Here is a 13990-nt window from a genome sequence, read left to right on the forward strand (position 1 = left end):
GCCCAAACTGGGAATCCTCTTTGGCCAGGGTATCAAACTTGTAGAACTTCACAAAGGTGTTCTTCCCCGACCAGGTAGCAGCTTGGCATAGTTGCAAGGCAGAGACTCCACGGGCAGCCGTCCAGGAAGACCCCACCGATCTTGTAGAGTGGGCCTTCAGAGACTGTGGAACAAGTAAGGCTGCCGACACAAAGGCCTGTTGGATAGTAAATAGTAAGCCTAAGCCAACGAGTAATGGACTGTTTGAAGCAGGACAACCTTTTTTCTGTGCATCATAAAGCATGAACAAGGAATCTGTCTTTCTGATCCGAGCCGTTCTCTTGACATAGATCTTCAAGGCTCGCACAGCATCCAATGCCTCCAGTGGAGCAGAAGTGTCAGAAAATGACGAAACCACAATAGGTTGATTCAAGTGGAACGCAGAGACGACCCTTGGCAGAAACTGCAGCCTAGTCCTGAGCTCCGCTCTGTCCTCATAAAAGACCAAGTAAGGACCTTTTACACGATAAAGCCCCCAATTCTGAGACACACCTAGCCGAAGCCAGGGCCAATCACATCACCGTCTTCCATGTGAGGTACATGTCTTCAACCATCATCAGAGGTTTAAACCAGGAGGACTGGAGAAATTCCAACACAACATTCAAATCCCAGGGTGCCGTGGGCGGCACAAAAGGAGGTTGAATGTGAAACACCCCTTGCAAGAAGGTCTGAACTTCTGGCAATACTGCCAATTACTTTGGAAGAAAATTAAGAGACCTGAAATCTGGGCCTTAATGGAATCCAGACGTAAGCCCTTATCCACACCAGCCTGCAGGAAACGTCCCACGTGGAACTCCGCAGGCGCGTTCCTCGCACCAAGAGACATATCTTCTCCAGATATGATGATAGTGTTTTGATGTCAAAGGTTTCCTTGGCTGAACCATGGTAGCAATAACCTTTTTGGAAAGGCCCTTGTGAGCTAGGATGTTCCGCTCAACCTCCATGACGTCAAACGAAGCTGCCGTATATCCGGGTAGACGAACGGACCTTGTTGAAGATCTCTTCTCAGTGGCAGAGGCCAAGAGTCTTTGACGGACATGTCCAGAAGATCCGCGTACCATGCCCTCAGAGGCCAATCTGGGCAATCAGAATTGCCGGGACTCCTTGATTCCTGATTCGCTTGAGCACCCTTGGGAGCAATGGAATCGGACCAAACAGGTAAGGCCAAGGCGATGTCAGTGCATACGCTGCCCTCGCCTGAGGGACCCTGGTTCGTGAGCAATACCAATGAAGCTTCTTGTTGAGTCGAGAAGCCATCATTTCTATTTGTGGGCAGCACCATCGGTCGATGATCTGCTGAAACACCTGAAGCCCCCACTCTCCAGGGTGGAGATTGTGACGACTCAGGAAGTCCGCTTTCCAGTTGTCTACTCCCGGAATAAAAGATTGCGGACAGTGCTCTTGCATTTCTTTCTGCCCAGAGGAGTATCTTTGACACCTCTCGCATACAGGCCCTGCTTTTTTATTCCTCCTTGTCGATTGATGTACGCAACTGCTGTGGCGTTGTACGACTGTACTTGGATCGCGTGGTCCCTGACTAGAGGACAGATATGAATTAGAGCATCGTAGATCGCCCGAAGTTCCAGAATGTTGATCGGAAGAAGGGCTTTTTGGGCTGACCACCTGCCTTGGAACTGAGCCCCCTGGGTGGCAGCTCCCCATCCTCTCAGACTCGCATCTGTCATGAGGAGGATCCAATCTTGAATCCCGAAACTTCCCTTCTAGTAGGTTGGAGGACTGCAGCCGCCACAGGAGGGAAATCCTGGCCTGAGGTGACAGCCGTATTATCCGGTGTATCTGAAGATGTGATCCGGATCAGTTGCTCAGGAGATCCAATTGAAATGTTCTGGCATGGAACCTTCCATACTGGATCGCCTCGTACGAGGCAACCACCTTCCCTAACAATCTTATGCAAAGATGGATTGATATTCTAATAGACCGGAGAACCATGCAGACCATCTCCTGAAGTGTTCTCGCTTTGTCTTCTGGGAGGAACACTTTCTGGGCCACAATATACAGCAACATTCCCAGGAACAGGAGACGCTGAGTTGGCTCCAGGTAGGACTTCTGTAAATTGAGGATCCACCCATCGTGTGACAAAAGTTGGATAGTGTGGTCTATGTGGAGCAATAAAAGCACCCTGGATCTCGCTTTAAACAGGAGATCGTCCAAGTAAGGGACAACATTGATCCCCTGGACCCGGAGTTGGAACATCATCTCCGCCATCACCTTCATGAACACCCTCGGAGCTTTGGACAGGCTGGGTAGCGTCTGGAACTGGTAGTGATCGTTCAAGCAGGGTAAACCTGATAAGGTGGCCAAATCGGGATATGGAGATTGTCTCCCTGGATATCAGGGACACCTATGAACTCCTGTTCTTCCAGACCCACAATCACTGTTCGCAAGGATTTCACCTTGAACCCGAAAATCTCTAGTAAGGGTTCAAGGATTTCAGATTAAAAAATAAGAATTTACTTACCGATAGTTCTATTTCTCGTAGTCCGTAGTGGATGCTGGGGACTCCGTAAGGACCATGGGGAATAGCGGCTCCGCAGGAGACTGGGCACAAAAGTAAAGCTTTAGAACTACCTGGTGTGCACTGGCTCCTCCCCCTATGACCCTCCTCCAAGCCTCAGTTAGGATACTGTGCCCGGACGAGCGTACACAATAAGGAAGGATTTTGAATCCCGGGTAAGACTCATACCAGCCACACCAATCACACCATATAACTTGTGATCTAAACCCAGTTAACAGCATGATAACAGAGGAGCCTCTAGAAAAGATGGCTCACTACAGCAATAACCCGATTTTTTGGTAACAATAACTATGTACCAGTATTGCAGACAATCCGCACTTGGGATGGGCGCCCAGCATCCACTACGGACTACGAGAAATAGAATTATCGGTAAGTAAATTCTTATTTTCTCTGACGTCCTAGTGGATGCTGGGGACTCTGTAAGGACCATGGGGATTATACCAAAGCTCCCAAACGGGCGGGAGAGTGCGGATGACTCTGCAGCACCAAATGAGAGAATTCCAGGTCCTCCTCAGCCAGGGTATCAAATTTGTAGAATTTTACAAACGTATTTGCTCCTGACCAAGTAGCTGCTCTGCAAAGTTGTAAAGCCGAGACCCCTCGGGCAGCCGCCCAAGATGAGCCCACCTTCCTTGAGGAATGGGCTTTTACAGATTTTGGCTGTGGCAGGCCTGCCACAGAATGTGCAAGCTGAATTGTACTACAAATCCAACGAGCAATAGTCTGCTTAGAAGCAGGAGCACCCAGCTTGTTGGGTGCATACAGAATAAACAACGAGTCAGATTTTCTGACTCCAGCCGTCCTGGAAACCTATATTTCCAGGGCCCTCACAACGTCTAGCAACTTGGAGTCCTCCAAGTCCCTAGTAGCCGCAGGCACCACAATAGGTTGATTCAGGTGAAAACGCTGAAAACCACCTTAGGGAGAAACTGAGGACAAGTCCTCAATTCTGCCCTGTCCGAATGGAAAATCAGATGAGGGCTTTTACAGGATAAAGCCGCCAATTCTGACACGCACCTGGCCCAGGCCAGGGCCAACAGCATGACCACTTTCCATGTGAGATATTTTAACTCCACATATTTAAGTGGTTCAAACCAATGTGACTTTTGGAACCCAAAAACAACATTTAGATCCCAAGGTGCCACTGGAGGCACAAAAGGAGGCTGTATATACAGTACCCCTTTCACAACGTCTGAACTTCAGGGACTGAAGCTAGTTCTTTTTGGAAGAAAATTGACAGGGCCGAAATTTGAACCTTAATGGACCCCCATTTCAGGCCCATAGACACTCCTGTTTGCAGGAAATGTAGGAATCGACCTAGTTGAAAATTCCTCCGTCGGGGCCTTACTGGCCTCGCACCACGCAACATATTTTCGCCAAATGCGGTGATAATGTTTTGCGGTTATTTCTTTCCTGGCTTTGATCAGGATAGGAATGACTTCATCCGGAATGCCTTTCTCCTACAGGATCCGGCGTTCAACCGCCATGCCGTCAAACGCAGCCGCGGTAAGTCTTGGAACAGACAGGGTCCTTGCTGGAGCAGGTCCCTTCTTAGAGGTAGAGGCCACGGATCCTCCGTGAGCATCTCTTGAAGTTCCGGTTACCAAGTCCTTCTTGGCCAATCCGGAGCCACGAATATAGTGCTTACTCCTCTCCAACTTATAATTCTCAGTACCTTGGGTATGAGAGGCAGAGGAGGGAACACATACACTGACTGGTACACCCACTGTGTTACCAGAGCGTCTACAGCTATTGCCTGAGGGTCCCTTGACCTGGCGCAATACTTGTCGAGTTTTATAAACATGTGGAAGACTTCTGGGTGAAGTCCCCACTCTCCCGGGTGGGGGTCGTGTCTGCTGAGGAAGTCTGCTTCCCAGTTGTCCACTCCCGGAATGAATACTGCTGACAGTGCTATCACATGATTTTCCGCCCAGCGAAGAATCCTTGCAGCTTCTGCCTTGCCCTCCTGCTTCTTGTGTCACCCTGTCTGTTTACGTGGGTGACTGCCGTGATGTTGTCCGAATGGATCAACTCCGGGTGACCTTGAAGCAGAGGTCTTGCTGAGCTTAGAGCATTGTAAATGGCCCTTAGCTTCAGGATATTTATGTGAAGTGATGTCTCCAGGCTTGACCATAAGCTCTGGAAATTCCTTCCCTGTGTGACTGCTCCCCAGCCTCGCAGGCTGGCATCCGTGGTCACCAGGACCCAGTCCTGAATGTCGAATCTGCGGCCCTCTAGAAGATGAGCACTCTGCAACCACCACAGGAGAGACACCCTTGTGCTTGGTGACAGGGTTATCCGCTGATGCATCTGAAGATGCGACCCGGACCATTTGTCCAGCAGGTCCCACTGGAAAGTTCTTGCGTGGAATCTGCCGAATAGGATTGCTTCGTAGGAAGCCACCATTTTTCCCAGAACCCTTTCATTGATGTACTGAGACTTGGCTCGGTTATAGGAGGTTCCCGACTAGCTCGGATAACTCCCTGACTTTCTCCTCCAGGAGAAACACCTTTTTCTGGACTGTGTCCAGGATCATCCCTAGGAACAGAAGACGAGTCGTCGGAATCAGCTGCGATTTTGGAATATTGAGAATCCAATCGTGCTGCCGCAACACTACCTGAGATAGTGCTACACCGACCTCCAACTGTTCCCTGGATCTTACCCTTATCAGGTAATCGTCCAAGTAAGGGATAACTAAAATTCCCTTCCTTCGAAAGAGTATCATCATTTCGGCCATTACCTTGGTAAAGACCCGGGGTGCCGTGGACCATCCATACGGCAGCGTCTGAAACTGATAGTGACAGTTCTGTACCACAAACCTGAGGTACCCTTGGTGAGAAGGGTAAATTGGGACATGAAGGTAAGCATCCTTGATGTCCCGAGACATCATGTAGTCCCCTTCTTCCAGGTTCGCAATCACTGCTCTGAGTGACTCAATCTTGAATTTGAACCTCCGTATGTAAGTGTTCAAGATTTTAGATTTAGAATCGGTCTCACCGAGCCGTCCGGCTTCGGTACCACAACAGTGTGGAATAATACCCCGTTTCCTGTTGCAGGAGGGGTACCTTGATTATCACCTGCTGGGAATACAGCTTGTGAATGGCTTCCAAAACTGCCTCTCTGTCAGAGGGAGACATCGGTAAAGCCGACTTTAGGAAACGGCGAGGGGGAGACGTCTCGAATTCCAATTTGTACCCCTGAGATATCACCTGAAGGATCCAGGGGTCTAATTGCGAGTGAGCCCACTGCGCGCTGAAATTCATTGAGACGGGCCCCCACCGTGCCTGATTCTGCTTGTAAAGCCCCAGCGTCATACTGAGGGCTTGGCAGAGGCGGGAGAGGGCTTCTGTTCCTGGGAACTGGCTGATTTCTGCAGTCTTTTTCCTCTCCCTCTGTCACGGGGCAGAAATGAGGAACCTTTTGCCCGCTTGCCCACGAAAGGACTGCGCCTGATAATACGGCGTCTTCTTATCTTCCAAATGCCGTTTGGAATCCGCATCACCTGACCACTGTCGTGTCCATAACCCTCTACTGGCAGAAATGGACAACGCACTTAGACTTGATGCCAGTCGGCAAATATTCCGCTGTGCATCACGCATATATAGAAATGCATCTTTTAAATGCTCTATAGGCAATAATATACTGTCCCTATCTAGGGTATCAATATTTTCAGTCAGGGAATCCGACCACACCAACCCAGCACTGCACATCCAGGCTGAGGCGATTGCTGGTCGCAGTATAACACCAGTATGTGTGTAAATACATTTTAGGATACCCTCCTGCTTTCATTCAGCAGGATCCTTAAGGGCGGCCATCTCAGGAGAGGGTAGAGCCCTTATTCTTATAAGCGTGTGAGCGCTTTATCCACCCTAGGGGGTGTTTCCCAACGCATCCTAACCTCTGGCGGGAAAGGATATAATGCCAATAACATTTTAGAAATTATCAGTTGTTATCGGGGGAAACCCACGCATCATCACACACCTCATTTAATTTCTCAGATTCAGGAAAACTACAGGTAGTTTTTCCTCACCGAACATAATACCCCTTTTTGGTGGTACTCGTATTATCAGAAATGTGTAAAAATAAGAATTTACTCACCGGTAATTCTGTTTCTCGTAGTCCGTAGTGGATGCTGGGAACTCCGTAAGGACCATGGGGAATAGCGGGCTCCGAAGGAGGCTGGGCACTCTAGAAAGATCTTAGACTACCTGGTGTGCACTGGCTCCTCCCACTATGACCCTCCTCCAAGCCTCAGTTAGGTACTGTGCCCGGACGAGCGTACACAATAAGGAAGGATTTTGAATCCCGGGTAAGACTCATACCAGCCACACCAATCACACCGTACAACTCGTGATATGAAACACAGTTAACAGTATGAAACAATAGAGCCTCTCAACAGATGGCTCAACAATAACCCGATTTAGTTAACAATAACTATGTACAAGTATTGCAGATAGACCGCACTTGGGATGGGCGCCCAGCATCCACTACGGACTACGAGAAACAGAATTACCGGTGAGTAAATTCTTATTTTCTCTAACGTCCTAGTGGATGCTGGGAACTCCGTAAGGACCATGGGGATTATACCAAAGCTCCCAAACGGGCGGGAGAGTGCGGATGACTCTGCAGCACCGAATGAGAGAACTCCAGGTCCTCCTCAGCCAGGGTATCAAATTTATAGAATTTTGCAAACGTGTTTGCCCCTGACCAAGTAGCTGCTCGGCAAAGTTGTAAAGCCGAGACCCCTCGGGCAGCCGCCCAAGATGAGCCCACCTTCCTTGTGGAATGGGCATTGACAGATTTAGGCTGTGGCAGGCCTGCCACAGTATGTGCAAGCTGAATTGTACTACAAATCCAACGAGCAATAGTCTGCTTAGAAGCAGGAGCACCCAGCTTGTTGGGTGCATATAGGATAAACAGCGAGTCAGATTTTCTGACTCCAGCCGTCCTGGAAACATATATTTTCAGGGCCCTGACAACGTCTAGCAACTTGGAGTCCTCCAAATCCTTAGTAGCCGCAGGCACCACAATAGGCTGGTTCAGGTGAAACGCTGACACCACCTTAGGGAGAAACTGGGGACGAGTCCTCAATTCTGCCCTATCCATATGAAAAATCAGATAAGGGCTTTTACATGATAAAGCCGCCAATTCTGACACTCGCCTGGCTGATGCCAGGGCCAATAACATGACCACTTTCCACGTGAGATATTTCAGATCCATGGTTTTTAGTGGCTCAAACCAATGTGATTTCAAGAAATTCAACATCACGTTGAGATCCCACGGTGCCACAGGAGGCACAAATGGGGGCTGAATATGCAGCACTCCTTTCACAAATGTCTGAACTTCAGGTACTGAAGCTAGTTCCTTTTGAAAGAAAATCGACAGAGCCGAGATCTGTACTTTAATGGAGCCTAGTTTTAGGCCCATATTCACTCCTGCTTGCAGGAAATGCAGAAATCGACCCAGTTGAAATTCCTCTGTTGGGGCCTTTTTGGCCTCGCACCATGCAACATATTTCCGCCATATGCGGTGATAATGTTTTGCCGTAACATCTTTCCTGGCTTTAATAAGCGTAGGAATGACTTCCTCCGGAATGCCCTTTTCCTTCAGGATCCGGCGTTCAACCGCCATGCCGTCAAACGCAGCCGCGGTAAGTCTTGGAACAGACAGGGGCCCTGCTGTAGCAGGTCCTGTCTGAGCGGCAGGGACCAAGGGTCCTCTGAGATCATCTCTTGAAGTTCCGGGTACCACGCTCTTCTTGGCCAATCCGGAACCACGAGAATTGTGTTTACTCCTCGCTTTCTTATTATTCTCAGTACCTTTGGTATGAGAGGTAGAGGAGGGAACACATACACTGACCGGTACACCCACGGTGTCACTAGGGCGTCCACCGCTATCGCCTGAGGGTCTCTTGACCTGGCGCAATACTTCTCTAGTTTTTTGTTTATGCGGGACGCCATCATGTCCACCTGTGGACGACCCCATTGATTTACAATCATTTGGAAGACTTCTGGATGAAGTCCCCACTCTCCCGGGTGGAGGTCGTGCCTGCTGAGAAAGTCTGCTTCCCAGTTGTCCACTCCCGGGATGAACACTGCTGACAGTGCTAGTACATGATTCTCCGCCCATCGGAGAATTTTTGTGGCTTCTGCCATCGCCGTCCTGCTTCTTGTGCCGCCCTGTCGATTCACATGGGCGACTGCCGTGATGTTGTCTGACTGGATCAGCACCGGCTGGTGTAGGAGCAGGGATTTTGCTTGACTTAGGGCATTGTAAATGGCCCTTAGTTCCAGAATATTTATGTGAAGGGCAGTCTCCTGACTTGACCATAGTCCCTGGAAATTTCTTCCCTTTGTGACTGCCCCCCAGCCTCGTAGGCTGGCATCCGTGGTCACCAGGACCCAGTCCTGTATGCCGAATCTGCGGCCCTCCAGAAGATGAGCACTGTTCAGCCACCACAGAAGAGACACCCTGGTTCGTGGAGACAGGGTTATTAAACGATGCATCTGAAGATGCGATCCGGACCACTTGTCCAACAGGTTCCACTGAAAGATTCTGGCATGGAACCTGCCGAATGGAATTGCTTCGTAGGAAGCTACCATCTTTCCCAGGACTCGCGTGCAGTGATGCACCGATACCTGTTTTGGTTTTAGGAGGTCTCTGACTAGAGAAGACAACTCCCTGGCTTTCTCCTCCGGGAGAAACACTTTTTTCTGGGCCGTGTCCAGAATCATTCCCAGGAACATTAGACGTGTAGTGGGGACCAGCTGTGACTTTGGGATATTCAGAATCCAACCGTGCTGGCTCAGCACTTCCTGAGATAGTGCTACTCCCACTAACAACTGTTCCTTGGATCGTGCCTTTATTAGGAGATCGTCCAAGTATGGGATAATTAAAACTCCCTTTTTTCGAAGGAGTATCATCATTTCCGCCATAACCTTGGTAAATACCCTCGGTGCCGTGGAGAGTCCAAACGGCAGCGTCTGGAATTGGTAATGGCAATCCTGTACCACAAATCTGAGGTACTCCTGGTGAGAATTGTAAATGGGGACATGTAGGTAAGCATCCTTGATGTCCAGGGATACCATGTAATCCCCCTCGTCCAGGCTTGCAATAACCGCCCTGAGCGATTCCATCTTGAACTTGAATTTTTTTATGTATGTGTTCAAGGACTTCAAATTTAGAATGGGTCTCACCGAACCGTCCGGTTTCGGTACCACAAATAGTGTGGAATAGTAACCCCGGCCTTGTTGGAGTAGGGGTACCTTGATTATCACCTGCTGGGAATACAGCTTGTGAATTGCCGCTAGCACTGCCTCCCTGTCTGAGGGAGCAATCGGCAAGGCGGATTTTAGGAAACGGCGGGGTGGAATCGCCTCGAATTCCAGCCTGTATCCTTGAGATACTATTTGAAGGATCCAGGGATCCACCTGTGAGCGAACCCACTGATCGCTGAAATTCCTGAGGCGGGCCCCCACCGTACCCGGCTCCGCTTGTGAAGCCCCACCGTCATGCGGCGGACTTGGAAGAGGAAGCGGGGGAGGACTTTTGTTCCTGGGAACCTGCTGTTTGCTGCAGCCTTTTTCCCCTGCCTCTGCCTCTTGACAGAAAAGACCCTCCTTTTCCCAGCTTATTTTTCTGGGATCGAAAGGACTGAACCTGATAAAATGGCGCCTTCTTAGGCTGCGAGGGGACATGGGGTAAAAATGCTGACTTCCCAGACGTTGCTGTGGAAACTAGGTCGGAGAGACCATCCCCAAATAATTCCTCCCCTTTATAAGGCAAAACTTCCATGTGCCTTTTGGAATCTGCATCTCCAGTCCACTGGCGAGTCCATAAACATCTCCTAGCAGAGATAGATAGTGCACTTACTTTAGATGCCAGCCGGCAGATTTCCCTCTGTGCATCTCTCATGTATAAGACTGAGTCTTTTATATGGTCAATTGTTAACAGGATCGTGTCTCTGTCTAGTGTGTCAATATTTTCTGACAGGTTATCTGACCATGCAGCGGCAGCACTGCACATCCAAGCTGACGCAATTGCTGGTCTGAGTATAATGCCTGAGTGTGTATATACAGACTTCAGGATCGCCTCCTGCCTTCTATCAGCAGGTTCCTTAAGGGCGGCCGTATCCTGGGACGGTAGTGCCACCTTTTTTGACAAACGTGTGAGCGCTTTATCCACCCTCGGGGGTGTTTCCCAACGTAACCTATCCTCTGGCGGGAAAGGGAACGCCATTAGTAATTTCTTAGGAATCACCAATTTCTTATCAGGGGAAGCCCACGCTTCTTCACACACTTCATTTAATTCATCTGACGGGGGAAAAACTACAGGTAGTTTTTTCTCCCCAAACATAATACCCTTTTTTGTGGTACCTGGATGCAAATCAGAAATATTTAACACCTCTTTCATTGCCTCAATCATGCAGCGAATGGCCTTAACGGGCATTAAATTTGACTCATCGTCGTCGACACTGGCGTCAGTATCCGTGTCGACATCTACTTGTGCCACCTGAGATAACGGGCGTTTTAGAGCCCCTGATGACTTTTGAGACCCTTGGACCGGCACGAGCTGAAGACTCGGCTGTCCCACAGTCGGCATGTCGTCAAATTTTTTATGTAAGGAGTCTATACGTGCACTCATTTCTTGCCATAATACCATCCACTCAGGTGTCTGCCCCGCAGGGGGTGACATCTCTGCTAAAGGCATCTGCTCTCCCTCCACATCATTATCCTCCTCAAACATGTCGACACAGCCGTACCGACACACTCCACACACAGAGGGAATGCTCAAATAGAGGACAGGACCCACAAAAGCCCTTTGGGGGGACAGAGTAAGAGTATGCCAGCACACACCAGAGCGCTATATATATACAGGGACTAACTGAGTTATGTCCCTAATAGCTGCTTATACTGTATACAGTGCCAATTTAGTGCCCCCCCTCTCTTTTTCCCTCTTACTGTATTGTAGAAATGCAGGGAAGAGCCAGGGAGCTTCCTTCCAGCCGAGCTGTGAGGGAAAAATGGCGCCAGTGTGCTGAGGATAGGCTCCGCCCCTTTTTCGCGGCCTATTCTCCCGCTTATTTTGGGATTCTGGCAGGGGTATTTACCTCATATATAGCCCCAGGGGCTATATATTGAGGTATTTTAGCCAGCCAAGGTGTTTTTATTGCTGCCTCAGAGCGCCCCTCCCCCCCCCCAGCGCTCTGCACCCTCAGTGACCGGAGTGTGAAGTGTGTATGAGGAGCAATGGCGCACAGCTGCAGTGCTGTGCGCTACCTTGGTGAAGACAGGACGTCTTCATGCCGCCGATTTTCCGGACCATCTTCCTGCTTCTGGCTCTGTAAGGGGGACGGCGGCGCGGCTCCGGGACCGAACATCAAGGCTGGGCCTGCGGTCGATCCCTCTGGAGCTAATGGTGTCCAGTAGCCTGCAAGCAGGCGAGTTCGCTTCTTCTCCCCTTAGTCCCTCGCTGCAGTGAGCCTGTTGCCAGCAGGTCTCACTGAAAAAAACAAATTCTAAGACTATAACTTTCTAAGAGCTCAGGAGAGCCCCTAGTGTGCATCCAACCTCGGCCGGGCACGAAATCTAACTGAGGCTTGGAGGAGGGTCATAGTGGGAGGAGCCAGTGCACACCAGGTAGTCTAAGATCTTTCTAGAGTGCCCAGCCTCCTTCGGAGCCCGCTATTCCCCATGGTCCTTACGGAGTTCCCAGCATCCACTAGGACGTTAGAGAAACATTTTTCATTGCCTCAATCATGTAACGTGTGGCCCTACTGGAAGCCACATTTGTCTCTTCACCGTCGACACTGGAGTCAGTATCCGTGTCGGCGTCTATATCTGCCATCTGAGGTAACGGGCGCTTTAGAGCCCCTGACGGCCTATGAGACGTCTGGACAGGCACAAGCTGAGTAGCCGGCTGTCTCATGTCAACCACTGTCTTTTATACAGAGCTGACACTGTCACGTAATTTCTTCCAACAGTTCATCCACTCAGGTGTCGACCCCCTAGGGGGTGACATCACTATTACAGGCAATCTGCTCCGTCTCCACATCATTTTTCTCCTCATACATGTCGACACCAACGTACCGACACACAGCACACACACAGGGAATGCTCTGATAGAGGACAGGACCCCACTAGCCCTTTGGGGAGACAGAGGGAGAGTTTGCCAGCACACACCAGAGCGCTATATATATATATAGGGATAACCTTATATAAGTGTTTTTCCCCTTATAGCTGCTGTATTTTTAATACTGCGCGTAATTAGTGCCCCCCTCTCTTTTTTAACCCTTTCTGTAGTGTAGTGACTGCAGGGGAGAGCCAGGGAGCTTCCCTCCAACGGAGCTGTGAGGGAAAATGGCGCCAGTGTGCTGAGGAGATAGGCTCCGCCCCCTTCTCGGCGGCATTATCTCCAGTTTTTCTGTGTATTCTGGCAGGGGTTAAATTCATCCATATAGCCCAGGAGCTATATGTGATGCATTTTTTGCCATCCAAGGTGTTTTTATTGCATCTCAGGGCGCCCCCCCCCCAGCGCCCTGCACCCTCAGTGACCGGAGTGTGAAGTGTGCTGAGAGCAATGGCGCACAGCTGCAGTGCTGTGCGCTACCTTGTTGAAGACAGGACGTCTTCTGCCGCCGATTTTCCGGACCTCTTCTCTCTTCTGGCTCTGTAAGGGGGCCGGCGGCGCGGCTCTGGGACCTATCCATGGCTGGGCCTGTGATCGGTCCCTCTGGAGCTAATGTCCAGTAGCCTAAGAAGCCCAATCCACTCTGCACGCAGGTGAGTTCGCTTCTTCTCCCCTTAGTCCCTCGATGCAGTGAGCCTGTTGCCAGCAGGTCTCACTGAACATAAAAAACCTAAAACTAAACTTTTCACTAAGCAGCTCAGGAGAGCCACCTAGTGTGCACCCTTCTCGTTCGGGCACAAAAATATAACTGAGGCTTGGAGGAGGGTCATAGGGGGAGGAGCCAGTGCACACCAGGTAGTTCTAAAGCTTTACTTTTGTGCCCAGTCTCCTGCGGAGCCGCTATTCCCCATGGTCCTTACGGAGTCCCCAGCATCCACTAGGACGTCAGAGAAAATAAGAATTTACTTACCGATAATTCTATTTCTCGGAGTCCGTAGTGGATGCTGGGGTTCCTGAAAGGACCATGGGGGATAGCGGCTCCGCAGGAGACAGGGCACAAAAAGTAAAGCTTTAGGATCAGGTGGTGTGCACTGGCTCCTCCCCCTATGACCCTCCTCCAAGCCTCAGTTAGGATACTGTGCCCGGACGAGCGTACACAATAAGGAAGGATTTTGAATCCCGGGTAAGACTCATACCAGCCACACCAATCACACTGTACAACCTGTGATCTGAACCCAGTTAACAGTATGATAACAGCGGAGCCTCTGAAAAGATGGCTCACAACAA

At 50.0% G+C, this 13990-nt stretch overlaps 1 protein-coding gene across 5 annotated transcripts in view; it reads right to left on the reverse strand.

Annotated features, from left to right (window-relative positions):
* The window catches only part of SPAG5 (sperm associated antigen 5), a 417322-nt gene that overhangs the window by 122738 nt on the left and 280594 nt on the right, over positions 1-13990 (reverse strand). The window lies entirely within an intron of this gene.

The sequence above is a fragment of the Pseudophryne corroboree genome, chromosome 2, assembly GCF_028390025.1.
Source record: "Pseudophryne corroboree isolate aPseCor3 chromosome 2, aPseCor3.hap2, whole genome shotgun sequence".
Lineage (NCBI taxonomy): Eukaryota > Metazoa > Chordata > Amphibia > Anura > Myobatrachidae > Pseudophryne > Pseudophryne corroboree.